The sequence below is a fragment of the Photinus pyralis genome, unplaced genomic scaffold, assembly GCF_008802855.1.
Source record: "Photinus pyralis isolate 1611_PpyrPB1 unplaced genomic scaffold, Ppyr1.3 Ppyr1.4_LG1, whole genome shotgun sequence".
NCBI lineage: Eukaryota > Metazoa > Arthropoda > Insecta > Coleoptera > Lampyridae > Photinus > Photinus pyralis.
In genome coordinates this window covers 46,706,779-46,721,824 of record NW_022170249.1, presented here as the reverse complement: position 1 = coordinate 46,721,824, position 15,046 = coordinate 46,706,779, and the positions used below count along the sequence as shown (strand labels likewise).

Below are 15,046 nucleotides of genomic sequence, written 5' to 3'. Positions count from 1 at the left end.
TTTGTAAACAGGAAATGTCAATTTAGTAGCTATCGCAACCCCCTTTATAATTACTAGATTTATTTTACCAGCGAGGCTATATCCCTCTTCCTTAAGTGCGCCATTTAATGCGAAATCTCTTTTTTTTAAGAATTTAATTTCGTAATAAAGAAGATTAAAGTGGCTATAGTAATAAAAGTGGGGTGTATCAGGATAACGTCGAGTAGGTAAATAAAAGTAAAGCTGTAATTTTATTTTACGGTAAAATATATATTTTTTAATCTACGACTATTAAATAACGCTCAAATAACGTCACTATATTTTAGCGAATTATGATATGCATTATTATCGGTTCCTCTAAAATCCTTATATACAACTACTTTATGTCACTATATATTTCTCATAATTGCATATGTATAAGTTCATAATTGCATATGTACTAAAAATAGAACCGCCCATCTCGTATGTACTACCTGTCAGTTTTGTTTTGAATTAAGCATTTCTTAGGTTAGAAATGAGAGATTTCGGGTTACGTACGCTTAACTTTGTAGGTTTATTTGAAAAACAATTAATACAGGAACTTGATCCACCCCTATGACGAGATATGTGCGATATTTATAAAATGGGATGAAATAAACTTGTAAAATACCTGAAGTCATTGGCAAGTTCAGGCAACGTTACTTAACGACAGATACCTTCGCTGATACAAATATTCTGCATGAGCATGAATAAGGTTTTCGTTTGTATTTAAAGTATCTGTACCTTCATATTCACAAGGCATTATTTGTAGCATAATGGATTATCGGAAGCCCCATTTGAAGATTATGCTAGGTATAACCTATAAGTTTCAGCCTTTTACGAAGAGAAATATGTTTCGTACAACATATGTGGTATTGTTGTCGAAATTGTGCCACGATACAAAACAATAACATATTGTAAACTCGTTGACAATAAAGGATACAAATTGTCGTAGCACTTAACCACCGTTTTGCATGATTTATTTAAGAATTGATAATTCGTAACAGGTCTTACATACTAGGCATTGACCAAATTACTTAAATAGATGGCTACAATATGTACGTTAACTAATAAAAAACACCCCTTGCCCTTAAATTTGCAATAAAACTATGCTTTCATTGCTTAAACTTCGTTTCTAAAAGAGGAAGAAACTTCTTGGATGCAGGTCGGAGAAGCGTAACGAAGTCTTTGAAAAATTAGATTATGTATGCGAAACAAAATATTGTATTCCATTTGGCAGCTGTGTAACAATTTCTGCAGACATAATTGATACATCGGGATCGGATTTAGAGAATAGTTGTACAGGTACATCACATAAATATCCACCTTACTTCCATAGGTTATGTCACAATCTAAAACAATGAAAAATGAATGACAACCATTTATATTAGCAATAATCTTACGTGTAGGTAATTACGTGTTGAATTAATGACTTCTGGGAACTTTAGATAAATTGCATATTTAGTTCGCCACTTAGGTACATTGCGATACATTGAATTAGATTTGAGGTTAAATACCGTCAACGAATGAACGAACGCAAACCAAACCATAGGCACAGATTTAAATATTTAAATCTGTGCCATAGGCGTACATTGCGCTACCGCTATGAAGTTGCTACGTTTCAAACTGATTCAGATGCCGCATTTTCTATTTAATTAAATAGTCGTAGATAAAATAGCGTATTTTACTTGCATATAAAGGCGATTATGACACTCGGAAATTTACAACACTCGCCTTCGGCTCGTGTTGCAAACTTCACCTCGTGTCATAATCGCACACTTTATATGCTCGTATAATAATATACTATTAAGGGTTCCATTTTGAAAGTAATATTTCCCGACATAATATAATAGTAAAGTAGGAATTTGTGTTTTTTAGTGTCTATTGCGTATAATCTAACTTTATCAATTCTAGTAGTCAAAAGTGGACGAAAATGTTTGTTGGCGGTTTCGTCTTTCCCAGTCTCAGCGGACCAGAATTAAAAAAACCCACACTGATCTTTAGACACGATCTTAAGATGAATGAGAGCGATGGCTGGATAACTTAAAAATTCCTGGAAAAGGCTAGATAGTTTTTCCGAAAAAGTTTCTTTTTTGCCAATCTGTTTAATAACTCTATCAATTTTGTTGTAATAAAATGTTTGCAGTTTAGATTCTAAAGAACAACGTCTATTAGAACATGTTTTTTTCCTTTCCTTTTTTTTACCAATCCTGTAAAAATTCGAGTCTTATGTCAGTCAGATGAGTATGGGACTTTTTTCATTGACGATTGCTCTTATGGCCTCTTGTAGCAATACATCAAATAAATTATTGTTCCACATATTCATTCTTTTTGTTAGTAAGCTTCTAATGCCTGATCCGGAAATAATCATCTTTTCCCTTTGAAGAATAGTTGCACATAAGAAAAAAAATTCCTGAAGAATTCACAATCCATTGACAACTGCTTTTATTTCAGACGTTAAGAAGTCAACAAATTGTCTTCTTTGAGGTAGTAAATACTGTCTACCTTTAATTCTCATTACACAATTCCCTCTTCTATTCTAAATATGTATTTCTTCACCACCCATTTATGAGAGGTGCATCGAAACCTCGTATAATTAAATTATGTAAAAATGGTGGGATTTCATCCTTTAGTAAAGGCCTGATTGTTGCTTCCCGATATATCTGTCATTTGTATGTATCCTTTGTATATATTCATCCCTCGTTTATCTTTAAACTTTTTTTTGACATATCAGGCTGATTCAAATTCGAGGGCCACCATGGGTATCTCGGGAACTGGAATAGGTAGGTAGTTTAAATATGGTAAAGTTGCGTATTTTGATGCTTAACAAAATGCAGTTTTGGAACTGAAAAAATTCCGAATACTTTCGGAGATATCGGGAAATTTTGCAAAATCGGTCGCGTGAAAAGTGGTATACAGGAATAATAATAATAATAATATTTAGGTATTAGTATTTTTGTGCGGTTCTTGCGAAAGCGAAAATCTAAAGCTATCCATATTAGTAGTGGTATTGACACTACAAGGATTTATTCGCATTGCCATTAATAATTTCTGCGAATTCTTGCCCATTTCTAAATTAGTAATAACACCACAAAGTAAGCATTATTATTTCTAAAGGACGCCGCCCATCTTTTTCCATGCATTTCAGTTCTTAATTTTATTCCAAAAAAGAGCGAAAAGAAACGCTACATTAGGAATTCGAGATACGTTCGGAGACCATTAAGTCTACAATTTGAAATGTAAGAAACACCCATAAGTAATGACGCTTAAATTACCATCGGTTCTCCGCGCAACGTTGCCTGCATTTAAAAATTGATTGGGGCCACGACACCGCCATATTAAATTTAATTATTTTAAATTAAACGAGTACGATTATTGTAACAAATTTCATTTGCTTAATGAAATACGTGCACGGTCCTTACAAATTTCCGTCATTTGTCTCGAAAGGCAGCTCGTGTAGTTTCCAGATTAAGATTGAGTAAATGTTGAGCTACTTTTGGCAGAGTGCGTTCTTAAATTACTCACGCGTCCGCCGCTTTAAAAATTATTTTTAGCACTTATCAGTCGGGCTAATGCTGAAAAAGTGATTTACTGAAGTTATAGTTAACATCCCTGTCGCGTTCCTCGAATATCACTGTTACAAATTTTCAAGTGTCACGTTTAATCCTTGACGAATGAGAGCGAGTACCCCAAGTCAATTTTCCGTACCAGAAACTGCATTCGCCGCGGTAATACAATTACATCAAGTTTGAACAATATTAAAATCAGCCCAGAAAACGTAACGCAATTAATTTTACGTCATTTCAAAGCCCTAATTAGTCAGATGATAGACAGAAACGATGGTGATGAATAACAAATTGTGGTATGAATTATTCAATTAATTTCGTGAATAAATTTTCAATGGCGTTCCTAATTTCTAATATACGAACGTGTAACGGCGCAACCCTCGGTTTCGGGATTGATAAAATATAATATCAGATCGAGGTTTCGTTTATTAAGAAAATATTTTGAAACGCACTATACGCGAGCGAAGTAACATTAAAAGTGGGATCAAGAGCAGATTAAGGGAGGAATGATTGTAGACATCTGTTGCTGGATATTTACATAATCTTGGCTCCACGCCTGCATCGTGTACTTACATCCGCTCGTTGTTTTCTTAAACAGCTTTAATTGAAAACAGTGGAATTTATTAGTCATGTGCGTGGTTCATTATAATAATTACCATATTTGGTTTTAGTGATAGCGAACAGATTTAAACTGTGCCTGTAATAATAAAGGCCTATCCTCAAACTTTGTAAAGCTCCACATTCGTTAAATCTACATGATAATCTCTGTATATTTAACATCTACGGTATCGCCTTTATCTTACTAACGCTCCCACACTCGTGTTAACAATGAGTACACTTTGGAATTGCATGTTCTAGTTTACTATTCTGATACTTTCAAGATAATCAAATTTTCCTAACACTAATTAAGATAAATTCCAAATTAAGAACATCGCCTCTTAGAACACTTTTAGATAAACTAGAAAACATCAATCGCGAATTTTTTTATGAAATCCACTGCTAGAAGCACGTTCGGATCAGAAACCCAAAATAGCATTCGAATTTATTGGAAGTAATTGCTTCTTTTGAGTAAAGCCCAATTGACATAGTCCAAGCGCACTTGTGTGACAACTTGGTACGCTTGGTCAAAGTTGGTTTCCACGACAGTGTGCTTGAGTAGGTAGTCAAGATGTCGGATTTGGTGTTAAAAGGTATGGGACTAGTTGCAGATATGTTTATACAAGAACTTCAATTTATTGATGAATAACGTGGTTCTTCATTAGATCATCTTGACCCAGATCTTCAGAATGGTCATCAATTGTGCAGTTTTCTAAATTATGACACTTGCATAAATGGTTTCTGCAGCTACATCTGGCTGTTTCACCCCCTTTTTCACATTTATGTATAAACTGTCACTTTACACACACACAATAACCCCCACCCCATCCAATGTTGGATTCCTTTTGCATAAGATGACCATGCTGTTGGGGGATATTATCTATTTCTAATGCTGTATTATGAAAAGAACGTGGGTGCCTCGGCCATTATTCGTCAGAGAAATATTAGTGGACTTTTTTATAAGATATTTCATCTTAAAAGAGTTTGTAGGAAATTAAATCTTGTGAGGCATTGCTATACAAATAATAAAAGAAAAATCAAAATGTGAAAATGTCTCGATTTTTCTCGCTTCATCCACTCACAGTCGCTAATCGATTGAATCTATAGTGTCGAAACCGCGCGAGATAATAAATTAATGAAACGAGTAATTGTAGAATGCCTTCCGCCTGTGAATTATTCCCCAAAGTTGTATAATTACAAAAAAAGTGAAGAAGACAGATGAAGCGAATGTCATTTATAAAATTGCCCAGGGGAGATTCAGTGTAATAAAAAAATACAAGGAAAAATTCAATTTTAATTCCGTAATAAATCGGTTGCATAAGTAAATCCTAAACGGGGCCAATTTATAACAAACCACTCGATGACCCAACGTTAGGTCATATTTCTTCCACTAGGTGGTTGGTGGTTCACACAGCACGTATTCAAACAAGAGCTCGAACAAGTGTCACTTGTCGCGTCTGATTTACTGTTGGGGTTCCTTTTGGTCATTAATTTTATCCGATTTCGATCATGATCACAATTTTTTTGTCTTTTCCGTGCATTATAATAATATTGGGGTTTTTATGTAAACTGACGCGAGACTCGCAGGCTGTCAAATTGAATTACAATTCGCTTTATACGCATATAATTGTACAAGCCAGTGATTGTAGGAAAACGTAAAGCAACTTCCCTTGGGACGTATACTACACGGATTATACATGCTAATGCGGCTTCAGTCTAACCAGACGTGCACCTGCTACCGCTAATAATTCATAACAAAAGCAAATGGAGTTAAAGGATTACACTTTATTTTCTAAAACAAATACCTACTGGAAACGCTCTGTAACAGGTTGTCACGCAAATTGTCTTGTTGTAGTTGCTAGTCGCCATGTAGAGGCATTTTGAGCGACTGTGGGATGCGTTTTATTAGTTATTCATCTTAAAAAACAAACCTGGTCGATGCTCATAACGGAATTTGAAGTGTTTTTCGTCTCTAATGACATTGTAGACAACTTAGAAGCATGGCCGTCTGAAGAATAAAGTTTGCAAAAATGGGATTAATTATTTTAATTCAGTAAATGTATTCCAACATCCATTAAAGAATTAATTAACGGTAGATCAACCATGCGTAATTTACCTAGCAGCCCCTCCGACCGCAATAATGAATGAGATTCTTAATAAAAAACGTAATTACTACGTTCTAAAACTCTTCCCAAGAAATATATAACTAAGAATATTTCATTTCGTTTGTACCCGACTAATTGTTCGGCAATTCTTCCACAGCTGAGCAAGGATTGCAGAGATAATACAATGCAATTAATTGTTCTTGAAACCGCCATTTGCAGCAGGAATGCCTCTATTGTTCACATTAATTGAATCTGTAGACGTTTCTGTACTTCCACTTGCCATGACGTCCCGAAATTGCCAAGAATTTTGCATACTCCCAACTTGAACTCTCAACAATGCTATTCATGTTATTGTATCTCAATATCACAGCTATTGTAAGTAATAAACTTTCGGATACATCCCTTTAAATGCCACCCGGGCCCATATTAAAGAACACTTTCGGAATCTATGGTGTAATTAGAATGCAAAGGTGACACGTTTACGTAATTAAATCAACTTTTAAACCATAGGAATACACATCCGAGCTCCGCTGTTACAGCGTATCGGTTTACACAAATAGGTTTTAAAGTCATCATCCGTTAAATAAATACGGCGTCTTTACGAGTGCTGTGTTTTCTTTTATAGAAATAACGTTTCATTAAATAGGTACTTAGGATCATAAATTGTTACTGATTTCCCGTCGTAAGCGTGTTAAGGTAAGGCAAGAACGTCAAGTACTCGGCCAATTCATTAATATTCCGATGGGAAAAGTAAATTAATTATTCTTTATTTATGCAAAAGTCATTTAAAGTAATGAAGACAATAAATTTATAGTTACTGCGTTACTTGTTCCACAATTAAAGCCATAAATATATCGCTTAAAATTAATTTCTGCATTACTTACTTAAGGTGGGCCCGTGATTAGGTTTTCATCATTAATGGATAAAAAATGAGGCAGTGCAGTCAGTAGAAAGATAATAACTAATTAACCATATGCGAATTTGCTAAAAAATCGATCTCCCCATCCCTTCATCAGTGCGCAGTATAACCTTCCTTTTTTACCAAAATTCGACTACACCAAAATTTCTCGGGAAAACACTTTTTCTTATTAATTTGGGTGCGTAGAATCCAAATCAATTCGTACTTTTTCGATCAGACTTCTCAATCAAAAGTTATAGACTAGAAACCAATTTTGGAAAAAAATTCAAAGGGCTGTAACTTTTGAACTAGTAGCCCAATCTTGGAACTGTTTGAAATTATGGATTTTACGGGCCACATTCTACAAGAAAATTTTTTTTCCGGGTCGATCTGAGACAATTTTTTTTTCGGGGCTCAAAAAAAGGCAGTGTATCTCCTGAGTGCGATTTCATTAGCCCTATCTTGAAATTTCCTAGATTGTTGCTGTTATTTTTTTAGTGGCTCTTGGTATGGTTATGGTGCGCTTTGCCTTGAAGATTTTCGATAGAGTAATTTTGTATTCTTATATGGTTGAAGATTCTCCACATTTAAAAACTATTTTGAATTATACAGGGTGCGTTCACAAAGTAGGACGCTAAAAAGGTACATTTTTTAAATCGAGCCCCCTGTATTTGTGCATTTGTTTATTCTACGTGTAATTGTACGACTTTTTTATATGGTTAATACACGAAGCACATGTAGTTTTAATGGTAATTTGATTTAAAAGAAAAATTTGACGTTTGTAAGCGTCAGGTTACTCTCAAAATTACTACTGAAATTTTGATTCCACGCCCTTATTCTAGGTAAAGTAAAAGTCAAACAAATATTACATCTACTAGGAAACCATTAATATACAGGATCTCTTATTAATTCTTTGTAGGTCCAAAATTACAAAGCTTCATATTAAAAAATCTCATCTCATCGAACACCCCGTATATTTGTCTGTCATCTTTTAGCTCGTTCAAAAACCTTCCCCTTTTGGTTTTAAATTACTAAAATGTACTAACATGCTGATAGTTTTCGAACTACCTGGATGACATTAGAAGGAGAAGTAGAGGTTTTTTAGCATTTAGGTAGTAAAATTTTCACTTTTTTTGGAAAACCAATAGGCGTCTGCTTGAGGTGTGGATCAATTTCCGTTACCATCCGCATCAGTAAGTCCAAAAGTAAAAGTTTTGAAATTGAAATGTATGTACGTCAGCTTGTTCAGTCTATATAATTGCTATCCTCACTGAAACTTGCGTTTGAAAATGTGCAATTAATGATTCGGTTCAATGTTTGCCAACTGTGCTGTACTATTTTATTACACAAAGAGTTAGAATGCCGACATAGCGGAGGTTGGCAACTGTATTTCAGTCCAATACAACAAACTTTACATTGACAGGGGTGTTCTTGTTTTAAAATTAAACGTTCTGCACTGCTCCTTCAGACATTTCATGCGTCTGAGATTAATGGTGATGTACTTAACAGTTTCTATAACGAGACACAGTTTACGAAGAACGCAACGCCATACGAAAGGAATATCGTTCAAAACACGACAGATGATAACGTCCGCCTCTCATTGTTTCGTCAGTTTTAATTAGCATGTCCTTACAATGTGTATCAGTTACATATTTCAAAGTAACAACAACTATTAATTAAACTAAATGCCGGCGGTGGTCTCACAATTGATAATTATATCCCACCGCACGAGCTCGAGCGTTATTTAAATTAAACCACCACCGCAAAGCAAATAATAAAAAAATTAACGCTCATAACCGCCTGTGCTAATTAAATTTTTTTTAAAATTCTTTTAAAACTAATTATACACCGGGCATTCATTGTTTATGTTTGAAGCGAGTGTAACTAGCTTCGAATGAAATGTTGCTTAACGTTCCTCACTCATCAGAAGCTGGCGTCTAGGTAACCGATAAGATCACAGAACTACAAGAAATGCTTGTGAAGAAGCGCGCACATGTTAGCATTTGATACCGACAAAGACTCAGTTTAATTGCCTAAAATTTTGTTAGTTCTGTAAAGTATCGAAAATATCAAAGCGCGCCTAAATTAGTTAATTAACATTTATTTTACATTTATATCTCTATAAATGATTTGCGGTTCATTTATTGTATTTTAAAAACCGTAAAAATTACAGACGATGTCAAAAAAACTGAAAAATTATGCCCTCCCATTATAATGAAGAATTTTAATTATCCCATTCCTTGTTTAATGTATAACCAACTACATATTTTATAGGTACACAGCTACACACACATCCATAAAATTTTAAATTTCACATTGTTGATGCTTTCTTTCCACATCAGTGGAAAATTAACTGCTTTCTCGAAAGGTACGATTTAACTTTACTGTCAAGCTAAATGTACACATGTACCTATCCGAATGACTATTAATTTCAGTGGGTACCAAAAATAGATACTCTATTTCAGTGTGTGCAGGTAAATCTAATCGATAGGTATCAAATTAGTACCAAAGCCTCTAAAAACGTTCGTTAGAAATACTGTGTACGGATATACAGGGTGGTGCCTATAGCGCAACTCAGCATAGGGATTTCAATGGTAATTTCCTTATAGTCAATTACTAGCTCCCCAAATTATTTTAGAGCAAAAGTCTAAATACGTCTTTTTTAGAGAAAAAAATACTGCATCTGTTCATACTATTAGTTATAATTTTCCATTTTTCAAAACCGTAGAAATTGACAAAATAAAAAATTACATTTTTATAAATCAGTTATGCTTTGGAATCTTTTAACAAACTAGAAGCGCATCATATCTAAGTTACCTATCGTTGCTTGGCGTCGAACGATTTTCATATTTAATTCTGTTTCAACTAACCGACGCAATAAAAGGCATCTTAGGGTAATGTTTTTTTAGAGAATGTATGCTGCATCTGCATCAGATACTATTTATCATTTTCCGAACCAGAGTACCTACATAATCGAAGAAAAAAAACTGATTTGAAGAAACTTATATTCGGATTTTCCGCTACTGAAGCAGCCAAAACGTTGAATGTATTGTCGTTTTCCTGATGGTTTTGACGGACATTTTGAACGTTATTGCACTTGCAGTTCTTTAACTAATTTATAAACAAGTATAAATTTAATATACGCCAAAGGCAAAGAATGAAACGTAATCGCTGTTTTTTTAGGAAATTTCAATGCATACTTGATTTATTGTAAAATGAACCTTTTTTGTCGATTTCTACGGTTTTGAAAAACGGAAAATTATAATTAATAGTATGAACAGATGCAGTATTTTTTTCTCTAAAAAAATTGTATTTAGACTTTTGCTCTAAAATAACTAGGGGAGCTAGTAATTGACTATAAAGAAATTACCAGTGAAATCCCTATGCTGCGTCGTGCTAGGCACCACCCGGTATGTAACAATGTAACCAAGTGTGCCAATTTCAATTCGAAATGGATAAAAACCTGGTTTAGAATAACTGTCCATATAGTTAGGGGAACTAGAACCATCTAATTTTTGTCACGGAGCGCCCCCCCCCCTCCTCAACTCTCACATTTGCACCTCATCGGAATGATATTTCAACAAGATGGTGCACCTGCCCACAATTCAACCGTTGTAACAAACTATTTAAAACAAGAACTGGAAGTGTGTAAAATTATATTTAAAAATAAATATAAACTTCTACATAACTGTGACATACACAAATACCACACAAGAAATACTAATGACCTCAGAGTGCCACGAGGAACAACTAATGTTAATCAGTCCAGTTCCTATATTATAGGAGTTAAAATTTTCAGTGGTCTACCAATTACCATTAAAACGACCAACAACTTCTATACCTACGTTCAAACGTAAACTAGTCAGCTTCCTTTTAGACAAGATGTTCTATCGTTGAAGAACTCTTAAATGATCCTGGTGCATCTCGATACGTAACAAACCGTTAATTGTATTTCTGTGTTTGTTTTATTGTTTTATTGTATGTTTGTACCTACTCATATTTGACTTTGTCCTATACATTTTTATGTCGAAACAGGATTAAATAAACATTATTAGAATTATTTTACGCACATTACTACACTTGAAGAGTTAAAACATAGAATAAGACAAGCTGTGAACAACTTATATAATAAAATTAATAATACTGTAAATCAACATTTTTTAAAAAGACGCAATTTTTGTATACGAGAAAACGGTGAAAATTTTGAACAATTTTTATAGTGTTACCAGTATGACAATAATTTGATGTACATTTGTAATTTAAAATGTTTTATAACTCAATAATTTTGTTTTTATAGCCAGCTTTAATTTTCGAGTAAAGCTATTTTAATATTTTCGAATTCTATTAAATTTAGAAGGTATAACTTATAAAACTTTTTTAAAGCATTTCCTACCAAATAGTATAAAAATATACAGGGGACAGGGCGTAGGTACCATTTAAAGAAAGTAAAAATAGGTACATCTCCGAAAATTAAAATATTTTTTTCTGATTTACGTAGCTTACTAGAAACACTAAAAATTTTATTTGAAAGATTTTTTTATATATCTAATAACTTCCAAGAAACATCGCGTTCCCTAGTTCCATTTACACCCTGTAGAAAATTCGATCTTTGAATATCAAATGCGAATTTCCCTTTGCTAAACTAAACCAGCGCCTGCTTTCACTACGACTTTGAATATATTTTTATATTCAAAGACTACTGCAAGACAAGTTTGCAATTTCAAGCAATACCCACGTATATTTTTAAACTTGAATAATATTGAAATTAACGAAATGATGAAGTTTCTGCTACACCCTTCCATGCCAATAAGTTCGTTTCCAGGGAAATTAACTGTTAGTTAGATTCAAGGGCCTTTCATTCCTTATTTAATTTTAAACTCTTCAAAAAGAAACGTCTTTCCTTGGTCGTCCAAATAGAAAACTAAACACGTTGATTTAGCTGCGATAACAAATTTTTTGAGCCCTTCCACTCAAAATATTGCGATTATGAAATAAAAGCTATACCAACCCAAAACCCAGGTAGATAAATAAAAGAAGCGGCTTCTTGTAAACGAATTCATGTGCGAACTTTTTTTGCTGGAGAGATTCAATAAATTCGAAACGGCTCACCTAATACAGGCCATAGTTTCTTTATATGCGAGCCCGAAGGTGTAGGGGAGAAGACCCGGTTTTATGTCGCTACTCCTTTAAACTTTTCAAAAGTTTTTTCTTAGCAAAACTGACATAGAGCGATCGATCTTACAAACAAATTGTAAAAGTAAACTTTCGTAACAGAAAGTTAGCATTGGATTAACGTTAAATTTGCATAAGCTATAATTTAAAATTTGAATATGGGATAGAAATTTGTCGAAAACGACGATTGTTTTTAATTATGTATTTCAATTTGGCATATAGAATTTTTTATATATGGTTAGATTTGAAAATTTACACAAAAATGTACTTATAGAATAGAATTATTGCAAGTTTTGAAGCTTTAATTTGCTTGAATCAGCTTCTGAACCAAAACGAATCCTCGGTCTTCCATTTTAATTAATTAATGTTAAATTTGATAGTCAAGGTAGGTGGCAAACGACTTTGATATTATACTTGCACCGCTTGTTAATATTAAATTAAATTAGTTGAAAACATGTTACGTGTTAATCCGTACATCCCCCTGCCTTTTAAAATGAAGGTGGGTGTTAATCGAGGCATAAGTTATATTTTGTGACATGTTTGCGGTTTTTAAAAATTAACAGTTTCTTCGTCTTGAGGGAATCATTTAATTAACATTACTGTCCCTCCCCACGTTCAGCATTATTACTGTCGACTGTTATCCTTAAACGGGCTCATTACGTTTGTAAATACCAACGAAGTGATGCTTGACAGCTATCTGTGTGTGACGGTGGGCGTTCATTTATCCACTATTTTATTGCCGTTCCACTCAACTTACACCATCATTTACACTGACAACTGGTTATAACAATTTTCATGCTTATACCGTAAAATCAGATCTTATCAATAACAGCTACATATAGCAAATTGTTTGTTAATTAATGACAAATAACCGATGCAATTCGTAAAAAGAAGTAAATTGCAAGTTTATCTAGGTGTTGTGACCACCCTTCGTAATTAAAACCGGCCGTGTGTGGTGTATCAGGTATTGTAATGGGGCGTATGGACATTGTTAACATTTACCTTCTTGATTAATGGCATTGTTCAACGGGTTTACTACACGATACTGTCACATGTATTCTGTAATGGAATTTAAAGCGTAAGCGACTCGATCCTAGATTTTACAATTTTCCGCCGACCGCAAAAAAAAAACAGAATTTTGATACGTATGTGTGTCACGTATTTTGACGGAGACAATGCCCACACACACGGCGTGTGGAATGGAATCGTACAGGTTTAGTTAATTAACGCTTTCAGTTTAACGAGTGGTGCTCCAATTCCTGAATTTTTACGAGCACCAACATTGCGTAACTGCTGCCCTTATCTATAATTATAACTTTAATGTCTTTCAAAAAATTTAAAAGTGTTGACTTCTGCGTTAGCAGGTTCTTTCTTTGGCTGGAATTCCTGGGCGAATTCTCCAGGTCTAATACTCTATCTGCTGGTCTGTAGAGGCAGGAGAGATGATTTACCTAGAATCCAATAAACAGGAATGTAAGAGAAGGTCTGCACATTTAATTTTCGTAACTCCACAGCAAAATTCTCACATTCACGAAGACAGGGAACGTTGAATACTACTGTGCGGTATCCAGATACACTGTCTAAGATAGTAAGGGTGTCTTTCATGGGGATGTCCGAAACCATAGAAGATACGACGAGGGTCAAATTAGATTAAATATTGATTTAATTGAATCCCAAAATTTAATTGATTGAACCTATCGAATTGATATCGTCTAAATAAACAAGACATTTTTCTTTCTGAATTCCATGCAATATGTCGTCCCTGACACGCTACTGGTGCCTTTTGTAATCGAATCGTAATATCTGGTAGGTACCATTTCAATTTGGTACTACCAAAGTTTAAGGTAGAGAAAGTATTGGGATTTGTTAGGTTCGTCTAGGTCGATAGTATCTGTTTTCCGGATGAGTCAATTTTTTTGTTCTATCCAATCTGGCAAAGACTAAAGAGAGCTGCTCTCTTTAATTATGTTTAAATTTCTTAAGTTTTGAATTGAAACTTTGTTGTGAATTAGGGGTTGATTGTGTCAATTGGGATGGGATATCATCACTTTGAAATTGAAATTTCAGTACAGGGTGATCCATCATTACTACAGGTTCCAAAGCCAAACAAAACGTCCACCTGGGGTAAATTAAAAAACGTGGGCCCTATAGGTATAGAACACTCAGGTACTCTAGAAGCGACTGATATTTCTCCTTTAGGCGATCTCACAAGTTTGGTTGTAATATGAAGAAAAAATTGGGGCTGTATCGCGGACGCCATTCCTCTGTACTGTAGGTAATATTTTTCTAAGCAATGCATGGTGCACCTACTTCCATACGACGAAAAGGTATTTAAATTGCATTATTTTCTCTATATTGGGAAAACAAATCAACAATTTATTCGAGCATGAGGTCTCGTTCAGAATAGACGAGTTTGTTCCGCCTCTCAATTATAACTAATTTATTTGTTTGGTAGTTATTATTTTGTGAAAAAGTGTGATCTACGAAAAAATTTATTTATTTAACGCATCAACATTGAAAAAGATATGTTGGAAATATCCAACATCACAATGAACGCGTTAACGCAGTATTTCAACAAGGACGACCATCTAAACAAAATCATGGAAAAAATAGCCGAAAAATTAATTGCGTGATTGAAGAAGAAATGAAGACCACCAACTTCGTCCTTCAAAAGGTTTCTGAGCGTATTGTGGAGTCCTAAAAGAACTGCG

At 34.2% G+C, this 15,046-nt stretch overlaps 2 long non-coding RNA genes across 2 annotated transcripts; one reads left to right on the top strand and one right to left on the bottom strand.

Annotated features, from left to right (window-relative positions):
- Positions 1–273: 273 nt before the first annotated feature.
- LOC116160593 lies at positions 274–959 on the top strand. The gene is made up of 2 exons (XR_004143257.1): positions 274–712; positions 770–959. It is a non-coding gene; the product is annotated as an uncharacterized LOC116160593 (long non-coding RNA).
- Positions 950–1,536, bottom strand: LOC116160594. Its single transcript, XR_004143258.1, has 2 exons — positions 1,401–1,536; positions 950–1,349 (listed from the first exon to the last, which is right to left on the bottom strand). It is a non-coding gene; the product is annotated as an uncharacterized LOC116160594 (long non-coding RNA).
- Positions 1,537–15,046: the final 13,510 nt, after the last annotated feature.